Raw genomic sequence first — 14,062 nt, 5'->3', positions numbered from 1 at the left:
ACGGTCGACTTTCGACAGTAACTGGCACTCCTAGTTCATATGATATAAGGACGCACAAGAATTGGAAAATAAATTTTGGTATATCAAAATTTCTTAAATCAATTTGCAGCTCTAAAGAAAAAAATGCTCGTATCTTTATTTTTTCAAGAAAATCGCAACAGCAACAGCAAAGTACTTTTTCAAGCGACAGAAATAGTGAAAAATATTGAATGTGATTTTTTTTTAGAACTGCAGACAGCGCTTAAATGGAACAACATTTGGCGGACATTTTTTTACCAAAATAAATGTTTAAAAACTAACTTCAAAAAGTTATAATAGCCAAATCGAACAAACTATACCGACATGTAGCGGTGAACAACAAACAATTCAAATCACTTTTATACAGACGTAAATACTTTTTTCTCTGTTGAATAGCTAACCTCCAAAGGCGCTTAACTGAAAAGTATGCCAGCGACTTAAAAAAATTCTTCAATTTTTAAATTTGTGGTAAATATCAACTAATTGTCGAAAACAAGTTTTGCAAAAAAAAACTTATAAACTTACGGTGCAATTTGCTATCTGCTAACTGCTGCGGATACTACGTTTATTTGCAAAAGCCAAATGCCTATAAGAAGCTCATAGCTGACGGGGGGATGTATTGCAAATTAACTACTAACAGTAAAGATTTTGAATTCATAATGCTATTTGCAGATGAGCAGTTATTGAAACTTAGATTAGCTTTGTATAAAATCAAACTGGTAGTTATTTACGTAGAACCGGTTAATTATGCAAAGCAATTGTATGAAAGAAAACTGGCTTCATCGGCATGTGGTTAATTATGATGGCAAACTTTTCGGCCAGATTAGCACATGCAAGCGCTGTATTAAAATTAGAAGAAGAAGAAGAAGAAAACGAAGATAGCGACAGCTTGCGGTCAACTTGCTTCTTTGGTGATGCGGCAGCGGCTGGTGCGAAGTGAAATGCATTTGGGTGGAAAAACAGCAAAATAAATTAAATTTATCACGGATGGAATTATACTAGTATAAGCGCTTTTTACTCACTTTCGGCCATGGTCAATAACAAATCACAGATACATGCAAAAATGCACATCAACCGATGATATATTGCCATACAACAAATCTGGCAGTGCCAAAGCTACATAAAATGCGATTAATCATTGCGCCGTTGAAAGGCAAAGCGATAATAAAGCAATAAAATTTATTTGTCTTTTGGCTTGTGGTTTTGTACGAATTTATAAATATTTACAAATATGAATACCTATATATGGATGTATGTATGTATGTATATAATGCAATAATTCACAGCTAAACGCATTTTTGTCTCCCAACTCTTCCGTTTATGTAACACATTTCTCTCACTAACACCATTTATCAGTCGAATATTTTTCTCTGATTTGCGCTATTTTAAGGCAGCAAACATGCACAAGATCAGGCTGTGAATTAAAAACAAAAAACAAAAAAATTGGTTTCATTTGGTTTGCACATGGGTGAGTTGGTTTATAAAAAAAAAAAACCGGCTAGGAAGCTGCGATAACAGCTGCTATGCGGTGACAATTCGTTATGCTGATAAAAAATACTTACGCACGTAAAACACCTACATATATATGTTTATATTTATGTATGAACCCTGCAGAAAATCTGACTAGCTCAGAACTAGCGTAGAACTAAACCCTTTCAAGCTCAATACTCAAACAATGCTTTCAACTGTCGCCCAGTGCAATACTTTGCAACTAGTTTTTAACCGGTTCCGTTTTGAACAGTTCTTTTTATAAAAAAAGAAAAAATTTTTAGGATTTGATTTTTGTAAATTTTTTTCATTTTTTTTCTCTTCTTTTATAGATTCCATGTTTGTTACATATTTTACACACAAAAAAAAATTATTGTAAGCGGAGTGCAACAAATTAAATTCATTAAATCTGAAAACTCACAACTGCCTCCACCGCGATTTGAACTCGCGACCAACAATGCTTGAGTCGGAGATCTTCTCGCCGTAGCTACTTTCATATTGTACGAGAAGTGAGAATTTGTACACTGACTGCCATAACTAAATTGTCAAGCGCCAAGCAAGTGTCAAAAATTCTCATGCCCATACAATTTGTATGAAGCATCCTACAATAACGCGGCGGTAACTCCGAGCAAATGGAATTTTCATTTTTGACAGAGCGTTTCGTGTTGAAGTTGGATGCAGCAGACTGAAAGAAAAAGAAAGGAAAAAAACGGAAACCAGAGTAAAAACGAGAGCAAATGAGAAACCGTCAAAAATTACGCCGCGTTGATTTTGGGATAGCGCGCGCTGACACTCGTTGCCAATGGAAAAAGCAACGCTTAGCGCTCGAATTTAGGGACGGCAGTTACACCGCAAGTTTCAACTGTGCCGCTCTGCAGCCGTTTTGCACTAGTTCAGAGATAATTCTGAAATATGTAGTCTCTAAATTTTACTGCAGGGAATATTTTTGTATCTACATACATATATATCGAATAGCGGCTCAACCTGATTGTTGCCACACTGCCACACACATTCACTGCCAAAGCTGCCAATGGCAGCAGCATGGGCGGTAACGCTTGCGCACGCGCTCCCTATTTTGCGTGTCTTTCAGCTACTTTTGCTTTCGTTCAAAACTTGTTTGCTTCATCTCCCTAGTAATCTACTCAATATATTTGTAGTCACACAGCTTCCACTTTCTTTGATGTCTGCTATGATTAGCCTTTATTTAAAAGCTTTAAGTTTTTTGTTGTCTGTTTTTTCGTTTATTGATTATGTAAAAATTAGTGGTATTTTTTTTTAGTTTAGTTTATCGCCTTACTTGCTGTGCTTGGCATGCCCACTGCCATACATATTAAATCTACATATGTACATATGTATGTATATAGTTTTTATATTTTACTTTAATATTTTATTTTAGTTGACATACATTTTTTCTTTCACAAAAAATAGGTATATATACTTACATATATATGTATAGAGCACCAAATAAACTCCTAAAACTTGCCGATTAAATTTCGGGACACCTTGTTTTAGACAGGTTCAAAAAGAAAAAATCGAGTTTTTTTGTTTAAAAATCCCTTGTGGATTATTTGCGGAACAGCGACGCAACCGCTCTTAATATTAGGGCTAAGAGATCGATCATCGCGAGTCTCTATTTTCCAGTTAAATAACATATTGAAATTTTTCGGATTTTACTATTTTATAACTCGTTTTTAAGTCAGTTGAAGGAAATTGAAGGCTGTAAAAAAATGCTTTTATGTTTTTTCCATAAATTCACTCACTCAAGGATAAAATCAAACATATTAAAAATTTAACATTTTTTTGAATTTTCGGCAAAATGTTAAAGCGTATCAGTAAATTTAAAACTATATAATTTCCAAAGTGTATGATATTTAGTGATAAGTCTAAGCATTTTGCTTAAAATGAAAAAAAAACACGTTAACTTTACCGACTTGAGGTTATCTATTCGTCGGAATATTTTTGTTTTGTTTTATGTATGGTACCGCATAACTTTGGACCACATAAACCGATTTCGATAATTTTTTCATCATAAAGGTGATACCATATTAAACATATTATATTTCATTTCACTTGTTAATTAAATATATTTTGAAGTTATAAACAGGTGGCAAACATCATCAAAAATATTTTCGAAGTAAAACTTTCTAAAACTTTTTTTGTTTGATACCCATATTAAAATATTTGATTTAAATTGTTGATTAAATTTATTTTGACTTTTCGAAGAGATGGCAGCTTTGTACCAGAAATGTTTCGAAATACACAAAAGGGCCGGAAAAGTGCATTGCAAACGTATCATATATGGCTTTTCTTTTGTCTGCTGTTTTTCATTGTTTGGGTGTGTACTTTTCCGAATGTATTTTTTCCATAAAAAAGTTTCTCACAAAATACATATGCCGCTTGGAGACGGCGTGACAAAATTAACAGAATTTTAAAGCTTTTGAGATACGAAATGAGGATAATTTCATTGGATAAAAAAATTTTCAAATGATCTTCAAGTGTAGGGTATTTTCATTTGTTTTACTTGTTTGACCTGAAAATAGTATGCAGTGAACATTTAAAAAAATTTTAAACACATTTTCATGGTCACAAGAACCGAAAAGCGCGTATTAATTTTTTAAAGAGGTTAAATTACCTTTTGGGTAAAAAAATTACAAAAAAAAACAAAAGTTTTACTTTCGAAAATCATTTTGAAGCTCACATTGAATCAAAAATTACCTTGACCTTTAAGATGACTTCTTTGGTTGTTTGTATTTTTTTTATCTAAACAGAGCATTTAATAAGCTCCCAAAATAAAATATAAAATGTGTTTTTCGTTCATGCTTTGGAAATAGTTCCTTGGGGCAGGAAGAACAAAAATATCGAGCTCTAACCTCAAAAAAAAAAAGTAAGCGACATATTTTCCACAATTTTCTTTTTGATTCGGAAATGTTTCCAGAGCATCTAGGTGCATTTCTGCATCGAAAATAAAAATTTGAAAAAGCTTTCCCTTACATCTTTTTGGCGGTTAGGGCTCGATATGTGTTCAAAACTTTTTTAAAAATTCACTAAATACTGTTTTCCGGTCAAAAAAGAAGAAGAAAATTTAAACCCCCCTACATCTCATAAGTCATTTGAAAGGTCAAGGTAATTTTTTTATCCAATGAAAGTACTATTCCCTATCCCATAAGCTTTAAAATGCTGTTAATTTTTTTTCGCTGGCTGTTCTCTTCTCGCGAAATTAGATCTTGTCATGAAAAAATTTCAGTTTCCACACTGTGCGACGCAAAGCTTTGGATCCCTCCATTTGTATAATAACATCAAGACGCACGCCACAAAAACGAGTAGAAGCGCGGCCAAACGCTTAGCAAAAGAATAAGCGCACAAAATATTTTCATTATACTATAAACATTTGCAAAGACTAGGGCCTGGATTCTACATGGCGTCTTGGTGATTTTTTTAATTGATGTATAATAATAAGGAACAAAAGAAAATATTTTTTGCAAATAATAGTTCTTTATAAGGCAAAATTTAGTTACTAACTAATTGTTAAAAGGGTTTAAAACTAATCTATCGAACTTATTATAATTGTGCTGCAATAAAATGATATTATGGCAGCAACTTACCAAAGTTCAGCCAAATCCACCCTTTTTTTTAAAGATGCATTAAAAAACCGCATTTTACGGAAAATAAACAACAGCGTTGAGCGACCTCTAAATCTATTTCAAATATGCTTAAATTTTAGGAGGAACTTGTCTTCCTTATTATCTTCAAAAATCCGAATGTTCTCAGTCGACATTCAAACATTTTTCGTTTTGAATCACCCTAATGTACGTACATATGTATTATACATACAATGTACTGTAAAGTCACTTTTCCCCTTACAATATTTAGCCGGACCGTGGAGTCCGCATATGATTCCTTCAATTCCTTATTTATGTATTGCATTCCTGTTTCTTTGTTTGGCGCTGCAATAGTCCAAACGATTTTTTCAGAGCTCAATAATGTATGTCAGTGGTTTCTTTTCTGTGCCAATTGAAACCAATTGGCAATACCAAGTGAACCCAAGTCCTTCTCCACCTGGTATTTCCAAAGTTTGTGCCCATTCGAACGATGGGGAGCTGGTGTCCTGTTACTATTTTTATTGTATTTTTTTCACTGAAAATACATGTTGCTTAACCAAAGTCATATACCAAAAATGACGAAATTTTAATTTAACTTCCTTTTATACCAAGTATGTAAATTATCTTTGTACTAATGTCTTACTACGTCGGGCCCGCCGATTCAGTGCAAAAATTCGTCACAAAATAAAAATTTGAGAAATAAACGAGATTTTTTATCCGTTCGAAACTTGCATTTCATTTGACCAAAATTAAATGGGATACAACACTGCTTACGGGACAATTTTCTAGAAGTTCTGAAGAAAAAATTTAAAATTTGGATGAAACTTTTTTGAATTTTTTCGAACTTTATATAAGGTGTGAAACTTTAATTAGTATGATTTATGTTATAGAATGAGCTATATTTTCATAAATAATTAATGCAAAAAAATTTCATGAAAATAATTCTGAATATTTTATTAGAACAAGGTGTACACTTTTATTTGTCGCCTAGTGTATATGTACATATTTGCATTAAATTGCCTTTTTACACTTTTTTGTCACATCTATGTAGTTTTCGACAAATACCCTTTTTACTATTTTGCCACTGCTTGCTTTGTAATTTACAGGCAAGTATTTTACCAATGCATTTCTTTTGTAACATTCATTACGAATTTATCTCAATTTTCCTTTTGAATAATGAATGTGCTCGTTACATATCTATATGCCGGCCCTTCGCAATTGTAATTGTGCACCACGCTCACTAACACACCACTTCATCACCAATGTTGAGATCTCTGATATGGCAATGAAACTGTTAATTTTTATGAAATATCAAATGAATATGAATTTTAAATATGTAGGCAATGGCACAAATACATAAATGCATATACACTTTCCTGTTCGTGGGTGTGTATTTACTTTGGTCTTTTCCACTGATGACTGACCGTTGCAACAATGATGCAATCGTTATGCAATCGAACCTTTGCCAGGGTTTTCCCCCATTTTATTATTATGCATACTCGTTTGTCCTTGTTTTGTATATATGTATATATTTTTTTTTTTGATTGTTCAACTTATTTATGATTCGTATTCTTTTAATTTGCCAAGCATCACACGCACGCTTGCGTTGATATCTGTGCACAGAAATACAAACAAATGCATAAATACCAACAAATGTGGACAACAGTAAAAGTACTGTAAAAAGGAAACCAACGGTGGCAGTAAAATTTGCCAGCAGCCTTTGAGAGACGAAGTTTATTTTTAAATGGATTTTTTTTTGTTGAGTTTATTTCGATACTTAAACGTAAGGGCACTGAGAAAACTATTCACATACATATGTATATACCTCAAATGACATGCATACACAATAAAAATGCAGACAAAGACATTGCGGAAGGACTCAAATTGCTGGGTGATATGTATGTACATACGTATGTAGATGTATATATGTATGTATGTATGTATATACGAGCACGCATGTATGAATTTACATAAAACAAACGAGCCACTACAAGTGGGATGAAGCACACTTCATGCAAGAGGCTAAGGAACAAAACTAAAAGGAGTAAATTTTTCATTGGCCACATCACCTTGTGACCACATTCATACAATCTTTATACCTTACTCAGATAAAGGTACATATATGCATTCTCCTGTGGTCCTTAAACTATCAGCACAATGAAGCACCCCTTTATTTTGTTCTACGTACAAAATAAAAACACCAAAGAAAATTTCAAAATTACACAAATANCGGGCGAAACCGAATTTTACATACCCGGCGCAGGTATCAACTATTGTCGTTCCAACTTTCTTTAAACTACTTAAAAGTCTATGAAAGTCTTATTTATTGTTAAAAGATTGTTGTAAGTATTAATTTGAAGTAAATTAACGACCTCAGTTATTGAAATATAGGAGTTTTCTTATATCGGAAAATTACCGTTATACCGGAAGCCAGTGAAATTTTAGTCCGATTTGAATAATTTTCAACGAATTGCTTTTTCCTACTGTGGTTATTAAATATTAAAAATTTATAATAGTCTAATTTTTTGCTCAGTGGTCATTGCAATAATCGATTTTTAGCCAATTAGCTTCAGTAATTACTGATTTATCGCAGTTTTCGTGTTTTTGCAAATGTTATATGGGAGGTGGGCGTGGCTATTGTCCCTTTTCAATGATTTCAAATCAATCATCTTTTCAAATGATAGCAAATTTCTTAGCTGGGTCCTGGTTTTCGCATTTTTCGATAATACCGTCATATGACAAGGTGGCGTGGTTACAGTCCGATTTCGCCCATTTGAAACCTTCCTTGGATAAAGGGCAGCCTGTATACCAAATTTCGTTGAGATATCTCAATTTTTGCTTTGTTTATCGTGTACACGGACAGACGGACGGACACACAGGCATGGCTTAATCGACTTCTCTTTCCATTCTGATCATTTATGTATACATTTGTCTATATCTATCTCGATCCATTTAGGCTATTACAAACAACCGTTATGCGAACAAAGTTATAATACCCTGTGAACAAGTGCGCTCGGGTATAAAAAAAATTTTATTTTTGAAAAAATAAATTTTTTATAATCGCGAAAACTCGACAAAACTTGGAATTTAATCAGCTACAACTCTACGAATTTTCATGAATAAGGGCCATTTTCACACTCACGAGTTAATTCTCATTCGGCAGTTAACTATAAGTTTTCAGCACAAACATTGAAAGTTAACTGCCCAATTTGAGTAAACCCCCCTCTGTGAAAACGGCCCTAACTTGCAATAATATTTCAAATTTATCAGATTTTAAGTCAACACTGTCGAATTTTTGCGATTTTTAAGGAAAATTTTAAATTTTTCAAATTTTGAAAATTTTTAAATTTTTATGGATGCCTTTATTTTGTACGTAGAACAAAAAATGTGCTACGTACAAAATATACATATGAATGTAGATGTTCACACTTTAAGTACCACTCGAATGTGTACATGCGTACATACACACGTATCCACGTACCTTTGTGGTAGCAATGACAGTTATTTTTTATATTTTCATATGTATGTACGTATTTAAATCACATTTTGGAAGTTCGTACACAGTATGAGAGCAAAGGGTATATATGTATAGTTTTCGCTTCATATAATATATAAACTTTCGTATGTTCCTATTGTATGCAACAAAGGGTTCAAAAATCATTAAACTCACAGTTGTAGATATGATATAGCTCAACGTTTTTTTACCAGCAAAGAAAGAAAGAAGAAGAATTAACATTAATTCGAAAGATCGCAGTGAATAATACCTAAAAGGCTCAGAAGCGACCTTCTTCTTTCTTAAGGGCTAGACAAAAATTTTTGATCAACAGAAACACATAAATTTCTCTCCCAAGGAAAAGGAAATTTTTAGTTTGCATAGATTCTGAAATTCGAACCAGATATTACTTAGGTCAGGTGCTGCGTTCCTAGTGAGCTCCGCGAGGTACTCACTTAGATATTTGCTATACTATGCTACCACTTAATAGATTTTGCTCGAACAGTAACTGCAAATAACCCACATTAGATTAGATGTTAAAAAAAAAAAACGCTGTGTCTTCAAAATAAATATCCGCAGGCTGGTAACGTACCGCCAATAGGTTTCCTCGGGTGTGATGAGGAAATACGAGCCGAAATGTTTAACTTTTAGCTTTTCAGCAGCTGAAAAGAAAGTCCCTTAATGATTTTACCACGCCATCCTCAACACTGCCACAGGACAAAGCCCAGTCAGGACTCATGTGAGTACCTAAAGTGGCAAGGTGACTGTACTTTTGAATCTGAATCATCCTGATTTGAATGCCATCAGATCAGACAAGAGAGAGAGAGAGAGAAAAAGAGAGAAGAGGTTCAGGCCAAGAATGATAGAATACAAGATTGCGCCGATCGGAGAGGATTTTTGAGAATTACTTGTGTGTGACGTCACACCGGTGCAATTGCGAGAGAGAAATGCCAAAACGTGAGCAAGAATGGAAGAAGAAGAAAAAATGTTGCAAGGAAAACGTAAACAAGTTGCACCAGTGTGACGTCATGCAAACAGCGATTCTGTCAAATTCGTTAAGAGAGGAATAGCGGTCCGAGATCGGCGCAACCTTTGTATTCTCTCAATCGTGGGTTCAGGCTGTATCTGGACATAGCCCTTATTACCGTTCGGCTATTTACTCCATCCCCTTTAGAGCAGTCCCCCTCCCCTTGAAACACGCTGCAGGAGTACGGAAGCCTAAAAATTATTTTCACGGATAGTTTGTAACCGAAAACGCCCCCTATGGCCAGGATGCCCATAGCCTAATCGCGGAGCAGAACGTGGTAGATTGTGTAGGATTGGTGCAGTGTGCCCCGCAAATTCAAACTTCTTTCTGTCAGAGATCACAAGTGGAACGCGATCGATACGGGGAACGTGCTCTGTCCTTTAAAGATTAATTGCAAGTGCAGAGCTACTTCACAATCTTATGCCACACAGATACCATTGATCTTAGCTTCAGGTAGGCGTAGGGAGTTTCGGTATTACTTTCATGTATAATATTAAGTTAAACATAACTGATTACTTCTAAGTATAACCAGTATTTAGTCCTGTGAAAATAGGTAAATGCATTAACCAAAGTATGTAAATACTGTCCCTACTCGTGATTAGTGGCATACAAAATGTAGTAAAAGCAATTTAGCCCATCACCCGTTATAAGGAATAACCCGAATAAATTTATTGTCTTCTTCGACATTTTATTCATCCCATAGCGTACGACAAACGGCGCCCAAAAAATTTACTGCGGTCGTTCAGTTTATTTATATTTATTTACATAACTACATATATACATAAAAAATACATTAATTGAATTTATTTCCTCCATTCTTTCGAAAAAAAATTATACAATCTTCTTTTTCGCACTCCTTTTCACTTACTTCTTCGAATGCGTTTGCCATGTGTCGCACACAATTGTCCTCGTGCCATTATTTAAAATTTACATTTGTAAAGATTTCTGCCTTTCACATCGTTCACTGCACACGCATGTTGTACATACATATGTAGTAATTGGAAAGTCGATAGTCAACGAATGCTTTTCAAGAGACACAGGCACACACTCAAGTATCTATGTACATTAGGTTGGTCTAAAATGCATGTAAAACAGAAAATTCGGAATTTTTATGCTCCCACCCCCTAGGATTGTTCTTTACCAAACTTATTTGTTTTAATTGTGAAATCAAAAAATAATTAGAGGTCGTTCAACGCGCTCAAAGTCTGTCATGTATTTTATATGGGGAAAAACAACTTTTCGTATAAATGGTATATAATTCTTGAAAATCAATACTTTTCGATCGAAAAAATCTGGTTCTCTTCAGGAGATTCACAACAATAATACCCAATTGTTTATTTAACCATTTTCTTATAGTAACTATATTTTAAAGGTGCGCTAAAAACCGCCAAAAAAATGCAATGGGGGGACCAATAAAAAAAATTTAGTGTTAAAAAATGGTTAAATAAAAAATTGGGTATTACTATTGAAAGTCTTCTGAAGAGAACCGATCGAAAAATATTGATTTTCATGAATTTTATACCATTTCTACGAAAAGTGTTTTTTTTTTCATATAAAATACATGGGAAACTTTGAGCGTTTTGAGCGACAACTTAATCAGCCTTATCATGAGTTTCATTTTCCCCGACCCGGATCACTTTTCACATTTGGTTTCCATGGATTTACTATGGGCGGATGACAAATTTTCGGGTGAATTTTTTTTCTGGCGAAACTCAGGATAAGACAGAATATTAATTTTTTCTTTTTTTCAAAATAAAAAAGGGGGTGAGAGCATTAAAATTCCGACTTCACTTTTTTTTTTTTGACCACCCTAATGTACATTGCTTTTACTGTGTTGCTGACATTTGTTTTCCTGCTGCTTGTTGTTGCACTTAAAATAAGAATCTCGCTGCGATAAACCACTTAAATTTTCAGCTTTACTCACATGATTATAATATTGATGTAGTGGTTGGCGTTGTTGTTGGTGTGGCCAGCATTGGTTTGACCATTTCGCACCAATTTTGGTATTGTTTTTCAATCTTCGACCACGGCAATTTACTTGCTGCCATCGTTGCTCAGTTGTTGCTGTTGTTTTTTGCTGACTTTATGCATTGGCGTTTATTTACGCGTACGCGCATTGCACCAGTCTGTTTTTGAAATATTGAGAGTATTTTCAAGCGGTCATTTCGCCAGGCGACGGACGCCATCGGATGACTTCTCTCCATCGATACGATTCCTTTGTAAGTATTAACCTACGTTTACATACATGCATGGATGCATTCATGGTTAGGGAGTGTGTGTGTTTATTTGGACATGCAGGGGTGCGTATGACAGTGCCCAGCGCATTTAAGAAATTATTGAAATGAATTATGGCCATATCTTGTGGACCAACCGGTACAAGCGTAAATGAGCGCGCATTAATTAATTATGGCACAGTGGTCATTTACAAAATTGTTTGTAAGAATATCACAAATTGAACGCATGGCAGGCGCTGATATGAGTAAAATTCAGAAGGCGTACATTTAATCTGCGATGCGGGCATTACATTTGACAACAAGAGCTTGTCAACGTATCTCTGAGCCATGAATTCAGTAGTTTAATTTGCTTTTAAGTTAAATAAATGTTTATACATAATAAGTGCGATGAAATGTAACCGGTGTATATATATAAATATATATATATATATAAATTGTATTTGTAATTTTACATGCGTGCAACATATAATTCTTCTGGCTTTATGTCTTCCCAAATTAAAATTGTCTTAAATTAACAGCGACTCGCTCGCTGGCTATGCCAATAAATGTGCTCTGTGTGGAAATGCCGCATTACAAAGAGCATACTTGTTCTTTTTTATGAATGTTTAAGATAAAGACTTTGTCATTTTAATCATCCGATTTCCAAATGGGTGGTAATTTCAGAACTGTATTTCTTGGCTTTGATTTCAATTAACACCTTGAAAATAATTTGATCCCTTTTTCTCCTTAAAATTCTCATACATTTCCGCAAATGCTTGTTAGAGGAATGTTTGAATGGTCCAATATCATATGGCCTAGTTAAGCAATTTTAACGTGGATACATAATTTAAAGAATCACACAAAGTACTTCGGAGTGATAGTAGACTAGGGCTGCCATAAGCCAGATCCCTTCGACCAGGACACTATCATGCATATCAAAATCGAATATACAAGTGAATATGGTGCCAATATATTCCCTATAAGTATAGTAGCTTTAATTCTGGTGTTGAATTAAATATTTGGAAGTAATTTCTGATATATAAGCAGTGTAGTTTTGTGGCACAATCCGTAGAGCTGAATGATCGATGATGATGTATTGTATGAAACGCGCATGTTTTACATTTTTTTAACTGTAAAAGAAATAATTTATCTTGACTGCGACGTAACTTTGAAAAATGTTTGGCGCCATTAACGTGGTCTCGAATGCTTGCCTTACCACCATTGGCAAATTTCCACATATCCTGCAATGCGCTTCATAATATTTTTTACCAATAGGTAGACTATCTTAAGTGGAGTCATTTTAAGATAGTTACCCAACAAGGGGTGAAAAATTGCTTCCCTGAATGCCTCCTAGAAAGGGTTTTCCTATTTACAATTTAAGCGAATGTATGCAGGTGGGAAAAAGTCATGTTGCTTTCAATCTCAGAAGGTCTATCCAGACTTTTGCTCTCACTTAGCAGACGGCGGGACTGCAGACAACTTACTGGACTGCAGACTGGTCACTTCACGTGGCAGAAACACCTGACTATGATAGGCGTACATGACAACTCCGTTTGCACATCCTACCTTGAAGAGGATGAGACGGTGGACAACACAAAAAAAAGCATGCAACCTTTGCTGACATCTGTACGATATATCGCACAAATTTGTTACAAATTTGACGATTTTTATTTTTTATTGGAACGTTGTAACATGTCGAAAAGGGTATCTCATATTCGAGAGATCTTTTATCTTTTCAAAAGAAAAAAGTTTTAGTCCTCTTTTTCAATGATTTTCAACGTTTTGGTACAAATTGGTAGAACGGTTACCGATATACATACATATATGTGATCATAAGTGGGCGGTGCCACGCCCATTTTCCAAAATTTTATCACAAACGTATTTCTTGGTTAATAATTGTTGCAAGCATCAATTTTGAATAAATTAGCTTTAATATTTACTGATTTATCGAAGATTTAGTATTTCTCAATATTACCGTTATATGGGATGTGGGCGTGGTTATGTCCGATTTTGAAAATTTTCTGAAAATTTATGCTGTAGCAAGGCTAACAACTCTGCCAAGTTTGGAAAAAATTGGTGTGGCGGTTACCAAGCTATACACATGTAGCCATAAGTGGGCGTGGCTACGCCGATTTTCCACAAATTTATAATATTCTTACGTTTTTGTCTAAAAAATATTGTAAATATCAATTTTGAGTGAATTATCTTTAGTAGTTACTAAAAT

General features: G+C 34.3%; 1 long non-coding RNA gene across 1 annotated transcript; it reads right to left on the bottom strand.

Annotated features, from left to right (window-relative positions):
- Positions 1-6,915: 6,915 nt before the first annotated feature.
- Positions 6,916-13,208, bottom strand: LOC108378661 (uncharacterized). The gene is made up of 3 exons (XR_001849431.1): positions 13,120-13,208; positions 10,690-10,700; positions 6,916-6,930 (listed from the first exon to the last, which is right to left on the bottom strand). It is a non-coding gene; the product is annotated as an uncharacterized LOC108378661 (long non-coding RNA).
- Between the last annotated feature and the right edge of the window lie 854 nt (positions 13,209-14,062).

The sequence above is a fragment of the Rhagoletis zephyria genome, unplaced genomic scaffold (assembly GCF_001687245.7).
Source record: "Rhagoletis zephyria isolate East Lansing unplaced genomic scaffold, Rhagoletis_zephyria_1.1 Rzeph_scaffold_14642, whole genome shotgun sequence".
Classification (NCBI taxonomy): domain Eukaryota; kingdom Metazoa; phylum Arthropoda; class Insecta; order Diptera; family Tephritidae; genus Rhagoletis; species Rhagoletis zephyria.
This window is presented reverse-complemented; position numbering and strand designations above follow the sequence as displayed.